We start from the raw sequence: 16536 nt of genomic DNA, 5'->3' as shown, positions 1-16536 counted from the left end.
AAACAACAAAATTATAGTAATAGTTTTTTCTCATAGCTGTCGCCCCTCGGCAGACAATGGCAAACCTCCGAGTGTATTTCTGCCATGAAAAGGCTTCTCATAAAAAACCATTTGCCGTTCGGAGACGGCTTAAAACTGCAAGTCCCTCCATTTGTGGAGCAACATCAAGACGCACGCCGTAAATAGGAGGAGAAGCTCGGCCAAACACTCAAAAAGGGTGTACGCGCCAATTATTTATTTTTATATTTTTCGCGAATCCACCGATGATTTCCCACATTTCCTCGCTGCTTAGCAGCTTGTCGTTAACATTTTCAGTGGTTATATGTCGGTCATTCCTCACCTCCAACCTGCAACGTTCTTGTTCCCAATGCGGGCATTGGGAGAAGTTGTGTTCAGCGTCATCTTCGGCTGCATAACCGTAAATGCAGGTAGGGTGTGCGCTTTTCCCTTTTTCGAACAGGTATTTCTGGAAATACCCGTGCCCAGAAACATTTGGGTTGTATAAGAATTTACTGCACCGAAGTTCCATGTGACGACATCTTTTATTAGCGTGTTTCGTTTCTCCAACGGTCTAATCATAGCCTTGGCGTTTTGTCTTTTGTTTCGCACTCTGCAGGTTTGCCATCTCTTTCTTTCACCAACTTTTTCTATACGAAGCCTAGTAAGTCTAACGGTATTGAACCGCTTATCACTTGCTTGAAGCAGTTATCACTTGAGCCTCTTGAATGCTACAAATCGTGAGTAACTACTATATTTCGACCAGCAATTCTCTACACTCCCATTACATAATCAGCCCTTTGATGTCTCCGTAGTGATAACTAGAAGGAATCTCTAGATTCAAAAGTCTTTCCGACTCTTTTCAGCCGCAACGGATTCTGAATTCAATCACTGTGTTTAGTCTGATGAGTTACTGAGTTACTGCCACACCGAATGCTTAAACAGATTTTTTAAAGTTTCGAGGCTCGAAATAGCTTTTAGGCTTAGCTTCGAAGAACAACAAAGTTCGTTGAAGGAGCCAACTTGAAGCTTAATCTGAAGCAAAGCATAAACGAGCTGCTCTAAAAGAGATCACTCAAAGGACACAAAGTCATGCACGTTTCCAAAAAACAGAAGCTCGAACTTTCCTACCCTAGTTATAGCCATAACATCACAATTTTCTGGCGCATCTATTTTTTTCTCAGTAAGGCAATGAACTAAGCTGGGGAGCAAAAAGAAATTTCCATATACCCTGCACAAATCGTTCAACAAATTCCGAAGCTAGCTTTCAGTCGAGTAACCACCGATTTTGTGTGTTTTTGTGTATTTTTTATGCGAGTGAGCAGCAAGAGAGTATGGCCGGTTATGCATTTAAAGTATACTGAGTACATGAAACGTCAAAAATTGTAGAAGCAAATTCTTCATATCGATCGTTTGATTTAAATGGAAGGACCATCTATTGAAAAATTTAGGCTAACCTATTTAAGATTACGAGCACATTATTATTCTTATTGCTAAGAAGTTCGATTTTTTCCTTTCATCGGTTTTCCCTTAGTGAACCTGATTTCATAATTTTTGCCTGAATTTCGTATAGAAGGAATTTTACGCATATCATCAATCGTCATTTGTAATTTATGTTTTCTCCTTACAATATCATCACTAACGAGCTATTTTGTAACTAAAATCGCATTTTAACTGTCAACCAAGCCTCATAATCGCCTGAGTTTTCAGAGCATCTTGCAATAGGGATTTGATCGATAGTCACTTGTTATTGCCCATTGGGACTAATTTTTGTCTAATCATCTCTTAAACCATCAATTATGACCGATTTTTTTTTGTAAAGCTTACATTTCAACTGTCAAACAATGACCGAATGTGACAGATTGGATAGCATGCGACTTTTAACTTTTCGGACAAATGCATTATTGATGAAATCAATACATTTAGTGGCCGTTAAATCTATGCTGCAGGACATACCTGTCAATGATAGAAAACACGTATGCCGCCGTATAAGTAAAGTGCACGCTCTCCTAACAGACACCTCTCTCAAGCGCACACTTTTTTCAGTGCCTAAGGTGTCCGCTTAAGGCCCTCGCCTCATTTGAAATCGTGTTTTTTTGGGTGTTTCTTTAAAAGCGCGTAAAAGGGAAACGAAAAAAGATTTTTTATTTTTGTTTTCAATATTTTATTTCCTGATTCATTGTTAAAAAATAAAAAATAAATTTCGACCATACGAGGTTCATTCAGAAAGTTGTCTGCCTTCAAACAATTTTACTCTCTCTTGTACACTGTGCAAACTCGTATGTCAGTTGTAAGGGCATATTTTGAATAAAACAAACACTTATTGCTACCTTAAACTCTCATTGTTGTTTTTATTTTCAAAAACTCACTTTTTATTTTGAAATGCACTCTGTAAAAAACGCCTGATAAGATTAATTCAAGTTCTTCCGTCATTAATTGGAATAATTGGGCTATGAGCTAAACAGCCCTTCAAATGATTTTCATGCGATTTTTTTTTCTTTTGCTTTCAAGTTAAAAAAGTACACTTCGTGCAGTTGTGGACAACTAAATAGAGTCAATTCTTTTTCGTGCGGATTTTGCGAAAATGTATATATCTTGGTTTGAATTTCAAACGTGGGTGCTGCCGAACATTACGTTTCCTGCTTGGGGCTTATAAATTGCTTTTGAATGGCGCACTTCAAAGCACAGATTTTCACAGATTCCAGCCATCCTGGATATACACGTGCATCAAGTTAGTGCGCCAACTCGTTTTTTTGTTAAGCTGCAGTTAAAGGACGCTTGCGTTGCATTAAAAAGTTACGCTTCAACTACAGGGTGGTCCATTAAGCATTTGGAGTTTGCACTGTCGATTTTTTTTTTTTACTTTGGCAGCTAAAATTATATTCGAGATGTGTCTGTAACTTAGTTTATGTTTAGATGATTGCTTTTCGCTTGAACAAAGTTGGCGAATTTTAAAAACAACATAAATTCTTCGAAAATCAAATGCTTCAATTGCCTTTTTTTTTGTGGGAAATCTTTAAGGATACAGACATAGAGAGACAATTCATGAGTTGAAATATGGACGCAAAATTGCCATTGTTGAGATACTCGTAAGTGCCGAAACTGGCGAAAATGAAGTGAAAAATTGGGTTGACAGAATGGGCTAACGAGGCAGCAGACGTGAAAATCATTTAGCTTGAGATTGTGTTCCATGTTTAATGATAAAATTTAATCTTTCTAAGTAAAAAAAAAACTAATTACAATAAAAATATGCATGCGTCTTATATTATTACAACTTAAATTAAAAATGCTTAATGGACCACCCTATAAATGACGCCGAATTATTCAAATCGAGCTACCATATTTTACATATTTTTTTTTTAATTTCATTGCATTTTATATAAAAATTTTGCAAAATTTTACCATTTAATACATTTAAAGAAAAAAAATTACCCTTATCTAGAAAATAGTAATATAATTCGGGAAACATGACAGTGCATGTTGGCTCACACTTGATTTAGTTGTCCACGTCTCTATAAGTATACACAAACTGTCTTAAAATAGGCAACCTACAGTTACTCCAAAATGTATTCACACCAAACGCTGCTCTCCTACGCCTTATTCTTTTCTGCGCTAATAATACTCGAATATCAATCCTTGGGGTTACGAGATCACGCTACAATTTTATTTGGTTTAAATTTATAAATTTAAAAATGTACTTAAATTATAATAAATGAAGTGTTAACAGCACACAACTCAATACTTGTTTTATTATTATTTAATTGCACACTTGGCCAGTCTGTTAACTCAACACGGTAGCGACACTCGAAAAACATATTTTTGTTGCATTTTCGATTGTTGTTATTATTCCTTTTTTTTTTGACGAAAACTTATGCTGCGCTTGCAAGAAGTTTATACGCCAACGAAAAGCAATTTATTTAACCTTTTTTTTTTTTGTGTAGTAATTTTCTTATTTATTTATTTATTGGTATTTTAAATATTTGTGTGTATTTGCGTGTACATTTAGACCTGTTACTTTCACGCCTTGACACACGATTTAGCACCGATAAAGTCACCACCCGCCGCGTCTGGTTGACTTACTGGCCGTCAAATGTATGCAAACGATCAAGCGCAGATTGATCGAGTTTCGATTGCGAATAGCAGAGATCAGCACCGAGCGACGCTTACAGCTTTGTAATGAGCATATTCTCGCGCTACAAATAAATTTTGCTTTTTTGCTTTGCTCCTTTTTGAATGTTACAAAAGTAATTTATATATTTTGTGTGTTATTCTTCTGCTTCTACGTTGATTCTGTTGGTTTTTTTTTTGTTTTGAATAACTTAAGTTCGTTACTTTTCGTAAATCTCGGACGCGTGTGTACGCGTCGAGTCGCGCTTACGTATTACTTGCTTCGGCGGCTAAGCTCTCTGTGTTGTCGGCGTACTCGAGTATTTTATAAATATTTTCTTTTTTTTTTTAATTTTTAATTTAAACTGTATCACTGCATTAACCGGCATACGTTCACCGGAATGTCCATCATATGACTGGCCGATTGAAAGTGTGCACCGGTAACGTTAAGTGAAAATTTCCTTTTTGCACACCAAACAAAAAAAAATCAGAATATTCATAATAAGAATAATAATAATATAAAAAAATACAAAAAAACAACACGCTCACAGCACAGCAGGCTGAACCGAGTTTTCTTGACGCGTCGTTACTGTGCTGTGACTGTTACCGTGGTTGCTGGTTGCTCGTTGCTGTTACTGATACTGACTGCAGCTACTACTACGATTACCGCTGATGTTGCTGTTGCTGATATTGGCTTCACTGTGATTTGTTGCTGTTGCTGCTGCTCGATTTTCAATTTCGCACCCCAGTCACAGAGCATTGCTAACGCTCTACATACGCGCATATATGCATATAAATACGTTTGTATTGATAGTTTGCTTTGTTATTATAGTTGTTGTTACTATACGAGTATATATTTGTTACACTGCATTAGGGGAAGTGCGATCGCGCACGCATACATAGCTAACTTCAGTGTGAATAGCTTAAGCGCAATGCGCGTAGGTGTTATAACTGGGGAATGCTCACACACTCATACATGCATACACGCATGCACATACATACTTAGTAGCGTACTCATTTTAAGCCGCGCTGTGGCTCAACTCGGTGCCGCGCGATTCAAAATGCCGAGCAATAATACTACTCAATACAAAAAACAAAAAGACACATACACGCATACAAATACAGCTCGTGCTGCTAGCAGTTGTACAAATAGCCGTTCTGCGCGCAAAGACGCGCCTTTGAAGAGCGCTTATGCTAATCTAATAGCGCATGGCTCTATTAAAGAACAGTGATTTTGCGCTACGTAGCGGTACATTTGTTGCTGATTTTTGTTTTTTTTGCGTTTTTTAATAGAATTTATTGTGAACGCTATTATTTACTTAGTAATGAATTAAATTTGTTGGCGCGTCACAAACATTGGTGAACACCGCATGCCACGAATTGCAACCCTGCCGCACCCATCAATGGCGTACAGCACTGTAGCTTTCACTGCTCACTGCATTAGGCAGATTTTAGCAGTACTGTTAAAACATCTAGAACAACAAAAACACCAACCGCGCATTGTTGTTGTACTACATAGCCATATTGACAGGTGTTTGGATTTTTTGAGGCCGCGCATTTGTGTTTGTGTGTCTTCTCGTTGGTTGCAGCGCAGCAGTTTTGTCAGCACTGGTGTCATCTTCATTTCAAAATTCTAGGCGCTTAATTTGTAGCATGCTATAAAATTTGTTGTCATACAAAACGGTCCCAAACATATAAACATGCCTGCCAAAATCACCGAAACTGGCGCACATACATACACACGTATACACGCAGACAGAAATAAATCAAAAGAGGTACGCTTTTTCGCGATCACTATTTACACATACACTAATACTTTACTATGTATAAGCATACATACATACAGGCTTTCTTAATTTGTTGGACTAAAGCTAAATAAAATAAGTAAACACAACAACAAAATAAAAAGTAACACATTTTTGCAATGTATAGATAAATTTTAGTTAAACAAGTAGTAAGTGTAGCATGTGATTGTTGTTGTTTTTGTGTATTGCATTGCTCTCCAAAGCAAATATGCTTAGACAGACAACAATCGGAGCGATTACGTACTCCTGTTTATCAGTTTTTATCACAGTAATGATGTGTAAATACGAGTAGGATCTGGAGATCGTTACTCAGAACCGATAACTCTTGGTTTGATTTTGAAATCACTTTCAAATTATGCCTCAATGCTTGTAATTTATATCAATTTCAATGCAAGCTACTTAACTCAAAATTCATAGTTTTTTTCCAAGTGGGAAAGCCTGTTATTAAAACTGATTGGCAAACGTTACACAAAGAAGGAACGTCAAAAAGAAAACAAAACCATCCGCTGTATAAATACTAAAAACCTAGAACTTCCCATATATAAATCGACTCAGAGCGTGTGCCAAACTTTTCATTCAAGTTATAGAAAATATGGGGTAGAGAAGGTCGAGTTTTGGGACTAAAATTTACTATGCATAAAAATTTACTATCCAATAAAATTTGTTTATATAGGGTCCGGCACTCGAAGTATAACCAATTAAAAAGGCCATAAATTTAGTTTAAAAAATCACTTTTAGTTAATTCAAAGTAAAAAATCTGTGAAAGTAATACAAAATTAAGGATCAATTTACTTTTGCTAGATATGACCACCTTTTGCCTTGACTATGGTGGACTTGAGACGATCCAGCAACGAATCGCAAGCTGCCCGAATGTGATTTGCAGGTATTTTGGCCCACTCGCGGATAATGGCTTTTTTCAGCGCCTCGAGACAGGTGAATCTTTTGGCTCGGACTTTGCACTCCAAAATCGGCCAAAGCGAATAATCTATCGAACTCGCATCAGGTGAATTTAAGAGCCATTGTGTGGACGTTATGAAATCCGGAACGTTGTTTTTTAGCCATTCTTGGTTCACTCGAGCTTTGTGAGACCGTAGAGGGTCCTGTTGCAAGGTCTATGGTCTGCCACCGAAATGTTTGTCTGCCCACGGCTTCAAAGCAACCTCCAGAATACCTTCTCGATAATATTTCGCATTTACCCTGACGTCAGGCTCGATAAAAACCATCGGAGAGCGCCCATCTGCGGTTACAGCGACCCAAACCATTACCTGTGGCGGGTGCTGTCTCCTGGTGGCCAATCAATGACTCAAATTCTCGTATGAATAGTCGGTGCAATAAACCCTATCGTTTAGGGAGTTTACGAATTGCTCAATTTGAAAAATTTTCTCGTCGGAAATTGACCGCTTTCGGCCAAGCGAAGCAACTCCTTCGCTCTCTCAAGTCTGACTTTTTGGTGCTTTGGTGTGAGATCATGCACCTTTTGGATCTTGTAAGGCTTGATGATTTTCTGGTATGCAGCGGATGCTACGGTCAGATATTTTCAGTTCTTTCGCCATTTAATTGGCACTCCGTCGGGGATTTCGCTCAAGATTTCTTCACTTTTTGCACCATTTCACGTGGCGTTGCAGTTTTTTTATGACCACCTCCATGACGCTTCGCGATGCTACCAGAATCATTGTAACGAGTAATGGTGCGATAAACAAAAACTTTATGTACTTTAAAGTACTGGAGCTCACGAACAATCGCTGGTTGTGATTTTCCAGCCAAATATAATGAAATCACCCTATTACGTTTGAAATCCATTACTGATTTTCTTTTTTCGCGTTTACTCTCTGCAAAATGCTTCCGCGCGCTTGTAAACAATACCGTGGACTGGCATTTAGTCAACAAACACACAGCTGATGGCCGTGCATCAGCTACGGGAGGGATCTGGTGTTGGTTACACTTCCCTAGAATATTGTACATTTAGGGTATTGCCTTTGGCAAATGTAACACCGTCATATAACTAACCGCAACGGCATAACATTATCGTGCGTTTTTATTACTCGGCATCTGTCGTTTCCGTTGTTCCACAAATGAAGGGATCTACAGTTTCAAGCCGACTCCGAACGACAGATATTTTGCATGAGCTTTTTCATGGCAGAAATACACTCGGAGGTTTACCATTGCCTACCGAGTGGCGACCGTTATTTTGGTGTTTCACCGAGATTCGAACATAAGTTCTCTCTGAATTCCGAATGGTAGTCATGCACCAACCCATTCGGCTACGGCGGCCACGAATTGATCATTCCAATTACTCGTATCACTTACTCCACTCGAAAATGCCAGAAAAGGGATCAGTAGCGGGAAGTCTCAAAACATGAGTTGATGCGCACAAGCGCCCAGGAATATGGTGAAAGTAGTAATAAAAGTCGAACGAAACTAGAATGTTTCTATTTTTATTAAAAAAAAAAGAATTTAATTTCACAAAACAGCGAAATTTCATTCGAGTCAGATAAACAAGCTTATCAGAAAAGTTTATAAATATTCACCCAACTTTAACTTAAACTTGAATCAGACTTAGGATTACTTGCGCTGAATTCAATTTCCTTCTTATAGCCTTAGTTATATCTAAAACCACAAAATGACAGCATTTAAGGAGATTGTGCGATTGTACTACTTAGGAAATTAATCGAATTATTTTTGCTGAAATTTGTTCAAATTGTACCCGTTCCGCCACTTATCTGCAGGTACTGCCTTAGATCGAATTACACTGAACACGCTTTTGAATGATATCACAATGAGTTGCAACAAATGACATATAAAACGGTAACTACCTTTGCCTAACATAACCTAACCTTCTGGTGGCTATACCAGAATGTTTTGCATAAACTAAGCTGAACCTCTAACTACAATTCTACCTCTGATTTGTTATTAGAAGCCAGTATTAGTGGCCGCATTCGTGAATTCGAAAGACGCACTAGTCCTTTTGCTCGACAAAAATTGTTTCCCTAATCCAGTCTCATTTGATTGAATTATATTCCTTTGCGCTGCTTAAAACAATTTCCGCTTTCAAATTGCTGCCTATTCAACCTTGTAATTTATATGGCCGCAATATTCACTAGTATTCTTAACATTTTACTCATATACGAGTATACGAGTATAAACACATAAGCCTACAAACATTTCGAACATTTAAAGTCATCGGTAATTAAAACATTGTTATTACTATAAACTAAACGTCGGAAACACAAAAAAGTAGTACTTCGTAGTAGCGGAAACGACGGATGCCAAGTAATAAAAACGCTTGATAATGTTATGACGTTGCGGTTAGTTATATGACGGCGTTAAATTTGCCAAAGGCAATACCCTGAAAGTACAATATTAGTATGTAGTCGAAATTTTTATGTTTTATGAATAATGTTTATGTAATATTTTTGGGCAAAACAATCCTTTCAATTATTACTTTAATTTAGTAAACATAAAACCGATTACTTTAAATTGCTTAGTGAGCAAATACTCCAAAAAGCATGTCGTCATGAAAAGAGAATTTTTTTTGTTTGTAAATAAAAGAAAATCAAAAAGTGTTGATTATGAAAATAAGTGATTTGCTGACACGTTAAGATACACTACACCGGTGACCAAAACAAAAGGCGAGAACAAAAAAAGCAGATGAAATATGTTACTAATACCTATAAAGGAATTTAACAGACTACACTTTTGAAGATCTGCGAAGCAAGGTAAAGCGGATAAATGTGCAAATAGGCTGCACAAACAAGTAGTAGCAGAAAATGAAATGTATGTATATATACATATATAATATGTACATATATAATACTTGTACTTTATTATCATTTTAAAGATGTGGCTGCTGCAAGAACTGCTGCTGTTTGTGGAAGTCTTTAATGTGCTAACAGTTTTAGGCTTGCTGGCATATTTGAAAGGTGAAAATGGCATACACAGACTATAACTAAGACGTTGAAAACTAAAATATTAGAAAATAGAAAATAATACTAGTTCTAATACAGGGAATAAAACGGATTTGGGAGAAAAAAGAATTTAATGTATCAATGGTAGTGCAATGCAGCTCGAATGTAATAAAAAAAGCAATTAGAAGAAGCTTTAGGTAAAATTAAGGGAGAGAAAAAATTTTCCAAAAATGAAAAAATTAAAAAAAAAATTTTACGAAATGCATTACAAAAAAATTAATTAAAAAAAATATATATAAGGAAAACATATTTTTGAAAGCGCGAAAGTGAAAAAATTTAACGAAATTATACAGGAAATAAAATAAAAAGAATTCGAAAATAATGAATAAAGGAAGCAAAAATATTTTTAAGGAAAAATTTAGAAATATTAAATGTAATTTTCTCATACATCACTAGATTAAGCATCCAATTTTGTTTCTGCATAACCGAAGGCGGCCGCCGTACCCGAATGGGTTACTATCATTCGGAATTCACAGAGAACGTAGGTTCGAATCTCGGTGAAACACCAAAATGAAGAAAAACATTTTTCTAATAGCGGTCGCCCCTCGGCAGGCAATGGCAAACCTCCGAGTGTATTTCTGCCATGAAAAAGCTCCTCATAAAAAACCATTTGCCGTTCGGAGACGGCTTAAAACTGTAGGTCCCTCCATTTGTGGAACAACGTCAAGACGCACACCACAAATAGGAGGAGGAGCTCGGTCAAACACCCAATATATGTATAACTTTTTTACTAAATAAAAAATTATAATTTTAAGTGATAGAAATCTTTATTTTGAACTTTACGTTTCTGTTTGCGTCCAGTTCACAAGTGCCAAATATGATTGACTTACGATAGTATTTGCAAAAGAAAGAAATTTATAAGAAATTCAGCTTTTAGTTAGAAATTTACAAAATGATTCACTTTTTGCTTGACTAAAGTTGGGAAATATTGGAATCGAATATCGAAAATCGAATGATCAGGTGATATTAAATGGTCGCCTAGAAGTTGTGACGCCATTAGACTATTTTTTGCCATTAGACTCTTTTTTGAAATTAGATAATTTTTTTCTTGTTTTTTTTTTTTTTTTGTAGGATTCAAAAGCTTTCGAAATTAGCGAAAATGTACTAAGAAAAAAAATTAAATCAAATTACTCTTTCCAATAAAAAAAAAATCAAAGAAAAATATTAGTGCCCTAGATGGAATACCCTTTTCATACATATGGTATAAGCATATGCAAAATAAAAGAATTTTTGAATGTAGAGCTAATGAAGCACACTTTTTATTTTAATTGCAAGCAAAATAAAGGTAAAATGGAACAAAAACCAATGCATTTTAAGTGAGAGAAATTGCAATGGAGTTCAAGATACAACACAAAAAAAAAATTAAAAACAAAATAATTAATTAATTTTTTTTAATCAAAAAAAAATTACAGGAAACCTAACCTAACCTAACTTTTAGTCGGTATCTCGTTAATAACTTTAGTAACGTTGGCTTCCAACACCTCAATCGAAACTGGTTTATCCACAAAGCATTTGGACTTTCCACACCCCCACAAATGAAACTCCAAAGGTGTGATATCACACGATCTTGGAGGCCAATCCACTGGTCCGAGACGAGAGCTAAATTGCTCACTGAAACGACGGCGCAGTAAATCCATTGTTTTACGGCAAGTAGCGCCATCCCGCTAGAACTAAATGTTATGGAAATCACACGCTTCAATTTCGGACATGAAAACGTTGTTTGTTATGGCGTCATTCACTGTCAAATTGCCGATGATTCTTCCAGCCCATAGGCCGCACCAAACGCTTGTTTTCACTGCTTGTAATGGCAGTTCTTGAATGGCTTCGTGTTGCTCTTCAGTCCAAATACGGCAATTTTGCTTATTGACGTAGCCATTAAGCCGAAAATAGGCCACATCGCTGTATTGCAAAAGTTGGCTTGAGCGCGCGATGGATACAAAAAAGTATGTAAAGGGTTTTCCAATAACAGGTGTTATTTTGAATAGCCCGCTATTTCGGTAGATGTCACTTTTGAAGCTGTCATTTTTTAATATTTGGAAAGTAGAAACTACGCCATTAACAAAAATGGAACGAAACAAGTTTAAGGAATGCTCAATGCAATTATTAAAATTCACTATAAAAATGGTCAAAATTTGGCAGTGACGATTCGTAAAACTCGCACATTTTTGGGTCATCGTGAATCACCTTGTCCGACCGCAATACAGAAATTGGTGGAAAAAATCCAAATGTTGGGACAAGTTAGTGATATGAAGAATAAAACCCGTCCACGTCGCTCAAGAACAGCCGAAAATATTGCTGTTGTAGCTGAAAGTGTTGCAAAAAACCCAGGTTTGTCCATTCCTCGTCGTTCTTTGGAATTAGGCATTCCACAAACGTCACTACACCGTATTTTGCATAAAGATTTGAGTCTTAAGGCTTATAAAGTCCAGTTAACACAAGAACTCAAACCGGCCGATCATCAACAACGTCGTGTCTTTGCTAATTGGGTCGTTAAAATGCATGAAAATGATCCGGAATTCCATCGAAATTTCATCTTGAGTGATGAGGCTCATTTCCACCTCGATGGCTTCGTCAACAAGCAAAATTGTCTTATCTGGTGCTCAGAAAATCCAAGAGTTATTGTTGAAAAGCCTCTCTACCCTCAACGTGTGACTGTTTGGTGCGGTTTATGGTCCGGCGGAGTCATTGGACCTTACTTTTCCGAAAATGAAGCTGGAGCAACAGTCACGGTGAATGGATTGCGCTATCGAGAGATGATTAACTATTTTTTATGGCCGGAATTGGATGCTATTGATCTGGACAACGTTTATTTTCAACAAGACGGCGCTACGTGCGGCACAACCAACGAAACCATTGATATTTTACGGGAAAAGTTTCCGGATAACGCCTCTTATTGGAAAATCCTTTATCGTGTTAGAAAAAGTACCACCAATCTAATCACCCTTTATATATACATATACAGTTTGTCAAGAATATCTTTGCATAGTGAAGAAAAATTTAAAATTTTAGCTTTGATCGAGAATTCCAACAACAAATAAAAAAGCAAACAAAAAATTTATACACACATTCCATTACTGTATTTGTCTGCGACTATTAAGCGCGAACAGTTATTAAATGAACACACACATTACAAAAACAACAACAAAAAAAGATTTTTACTCTATTTAAAAAGTGTCAAAAAAATCTTTGCATAACTGATGAAAACAACAAAAAATTCAGTATTTCGGGGTTAATATTTTGTATGTCCTCCTTGGACATCAATTAACGCTTGCAGACGACTTCGCATTGATTTAATTAGTTTCGGAATATTATATTCCAATGGTATTTTTCCCCACTCTTCTCTGATGAATTTTATTAATTCACTTTTATTAGTTGGCGACCTTTTTCCTACTTTTCTTTTTAAATGAACCCACAAATTTTCGATTGGGTTAATGTCGGGACTTTGGGCAGGAGTATCAATAACTTTGGTGCAGTTGTAGAATAACGAGGACCTGCATAAATAAGATTTATGTTTGGGATAAATATCTTGATGGTATTTGTATTTAAATTTGTTCGAATTTTCCGGGTCAACAAAGCCGAATTTTCCAATACTGGAAGTCAATTCGTTTTTTAAAATATCAAGATATACTTCCATGGTCGTGTGGAAGACTTAAGCCGTTTGCCAACACACTGATCGGGCCTTATCAGTGCGGCTTCAGAAGTGGTAAGTCCACCATCGACCAGATTTTCACATTACGCCAAATCCTGGAAAAGACCCATGAAAAGCAGGTCGACACCCATCATCTCTTTGTCGACTATAAAGCTGCGTTCGATAGCCCGATAAGGGATTGCCTGTACGCCACCATGTCTGAGTTCGGTATACCAGCGAAGCTCATACTGCTTTGCAGAATGATGTTGAGCAACACAACCAGCTCCGTCAAGGTAGGAAATAACCTCTCCGAGCCATTCAGTACCGTTCGAGGTTTCAGTCAAGGCGATCCACTGTCATGCAACCTCTTCAACTTCGTGATGGAAGGGGTGCTCCGAAAAGCAGGTGTGCATCGTAATGGCACTATTTTCTACAAATGTGTCCAGCTCCTTGCGTACGCCTATGACATTGACATTATCGGCCGCTGTAAGCGAGATGTCACGGCTGCGTTTTCTGCTATCGAGAAGGAATCATCACGAGTGGGTCTGGCGGTGAACGAGGGTAAAACGAAGTATATGTTGTCTACAACGCGGAACACACGGCGTGTAGGAACGCACGTCATTGCGGACAACTATACTTTCGAAGTTGTGCCAGAATTTATTTATCTTGGCACCGCCGTTAACAGCATCAACGATATCAGCCTGGAGATCAAACGGAGAATCACTCTTGCTAATAGGTGTTACTATGGGCTAAGTAAGCAATTGAGTAGTCGAGCCCTCTCTCGCATGACCAAACTAACACTTTACAAGACGCTCATCATACCCGTGTTGCTTTATGGCACAGAGGCATGGGTATTGCCACAAAGCGATGCAGCCGCTCTTGGGGTATTCGAGAGAAAAGTTCTTCGTAAGATCTTCGGTCCTGTGCGCGTTGGCGAAGACTACCGTTCAAGAAGGAACCACGAGCTGTATGAGCTCTACGCCGACATTGACGTAGTTCAACGCATCGCCATCCAACGCCTGCGTTGGCTAGGGCATGTCGTGCGTATGGATGAAAAAGCTCCAGCAAAGAAGGGGCTCGAGGGCGAAGTCCAAGGGAGCCGACGAAGAGGAAGACCATTGCTCCGGTGGAAAGACCAGGTGGAGGAAACCCTATGATCGCTTGGTATACAGAATTGGAGAGGGCGCGCGCGAAGCAGAGGCGCCTGGAGAGAGCTAGTGAGGTCGGCCGTAACTCGGTAACGGGTTGTTATGGCCACCTAAGTAAGTAAGTAAGTACTTCCATGGTCATTATTTCGTCCAAAATTTTGATTTCACCCACTCCCATTGTTGATATACAACCCCAAACCATTACTGACAGTTTTCCAATCTTTACGGTAGGGATAATATTTTTGTTTTGTAGCGCTGTAAGAGGCCTACGCCAAACTCTCTGGGGTACATCATGGTAGTAGATCATCATTTTCGTCTTGTCTGAGAAAATAAAGTCATCCCAGTACTCTGTGGGAAGTAGTATGTGCTCGGTGGCAAATCGCAATCTTTTATCAACACTTTGTGTTGATAACAGGGGTTTTTTCCTAACCACTCTTGAAGAATATTTGTGTTTTTGCAACAGTTTTCGGACAGTTTCATGAGAAACTCTTAACCCGTAGTCTTTTTCCACTTAAGCGCTAATCCTCTTGTTCTGCTTTGCGGGCTATTATAAATAGTTTTAATAATTTTACGTTCAATTCGCTGCGTCACTGTTTTTGGTCTGCCTGTAGACCCTTTCAACTCGAGTCTTTCTTCATTTTCAGCACGGTTTATTATATCATATACAGTTTTAATTTTAAGGGAGAACATATCGTCGATTTCTCTGGCTGATTCGCCTTTGTAGTGATTGAAATACGAGTACACTAATTGAATACTATTTTTTGAAACTCGTTTTCCTGGCATTTTTTTATTCAAATCTGAGATCACTTGTAGCAATGAAGACAACTAAACTTATAACTAAATAATTTCTTACACCTTTCACATTCCATACCATTTGCAAAAAAACCTAAATGAATGAAATTCGCGGAAAATAACTGAATTTTTTGTTGCTTTCATCAGATATGCAAAGATTTTTTTGATTTTTGTTGTTGTTGTTTTTGTAATGTGTGTGTTTATTTAAGAACAGTTGGCGCTTAATAGTCGTAGACAAGTACAGTAATGGAATGTGTGTATACATTTTTTGTTTGCTTTTTTATTTGTTGTTGGAATTCTCGATCAAAGCTAAAATTTTAAATTTTTCTTCACTATGCAAAGATATTCTTGACAAACTGTATCTAACCGTGAACACCTGATGCGTTGACAAACATGGTAATTCATTAGAATCAGATAATCAATCTAAATTAAAAAAAGTATCATCCCTACGCGCCGAGCCATTAATATTGATAATTGGCTTAAGATAAAATAAAATAAAGTGCTGTGCCTGCTCGATGGCAAAGCAAGTAACCAGAATTATGGCAGTGTGTAGTTGGCGTCAGCACAGCCTGTGACGCATGCGTGCGGTGGGTGACAAAGGCAAGCAAATACACCGCTAGACCAGCCCGTCTGATGGCAGCTGTCATAAATGGCATAAACGGATGATTGTCATATTTTATTGATGCGCCAAAGTTATCAGTAAAAAGAATTTTTTTTTTCTTGTATTAAGAGCAACGATCCTACTTATTTACACACAAACACATGATAATATTGGACTATTTTAAATGACATATGCACGCATGCACAGATACTCCGAGTTGTCAAAATTAATAAATTATTTGCTTAGCACGCCGCAATATTTAAATTAACTGCAATTTTAATTGATGACCACCAATCAATTAGATAGCAAAAACAAAATATATATGTACATACAAGAAAAGTACCTGTGTGTTTGTTGCTATTTTCGCCAAGAGGCCTAGAAATAAAGTACCCACTCATTTAAGGCGTAATCGAATGTAAGTGGCACATAATCACGTAGTATTTAAATGAATGCGTAATTTGTATGAGTGAGCTTCCGCCAATAAAGATTTTAG

General features: G+C 37.4%; 1 protein-coding gene across 2 annotated transcripts in view; it reads right to left on the bottom strand.

The window, feature by feature from the left end:
- LOC128858930 (open rectifier potassium channel protein 1) overlaps positions 1–4789 on the bottom strand; it is a 78881-nt gene extending 74092 nt beyond the window's left edge. Inside the window, exons 1-2 of one of the 2 annotated variants that reach the window (XM_054095524.1) lie at positions 4712–4789; positions 3550–3652 (exon numbers count right to left, since the gene is read on the bottom strand). The gene's annotated coding sequence lies outside the window, so the exon portion shown is untranslated. Of the gene's footprint in view, positions 1–3549 lie in introns of both variants that reach the window. The other variant, XM_054095523.1, reaches the window with a different exon arrangement.
- Positions 4790–16536: the final 11747 nt, after the last annotated feature.

This window comes from Anastrepha ludens, chromosome 3 (assembly GCF_028408465.1).
Source record: "Anastrepha ludens isolate Willacy chromosome 3, idAnaLude1.1, whole genome shotgun sequence".
Classification (NCBI taxonomy): Eukaryota; Metazoa; Arthropoda; class Insecta; order Diptera; family Tephritidae; genus Anastrepha; species Anastrepha ludens.
The sequence above is the reverse complement of the archived record's forward strand: the minus strand, read 5'-3'. Positions and strand labels throughout refer to the sequence as shown.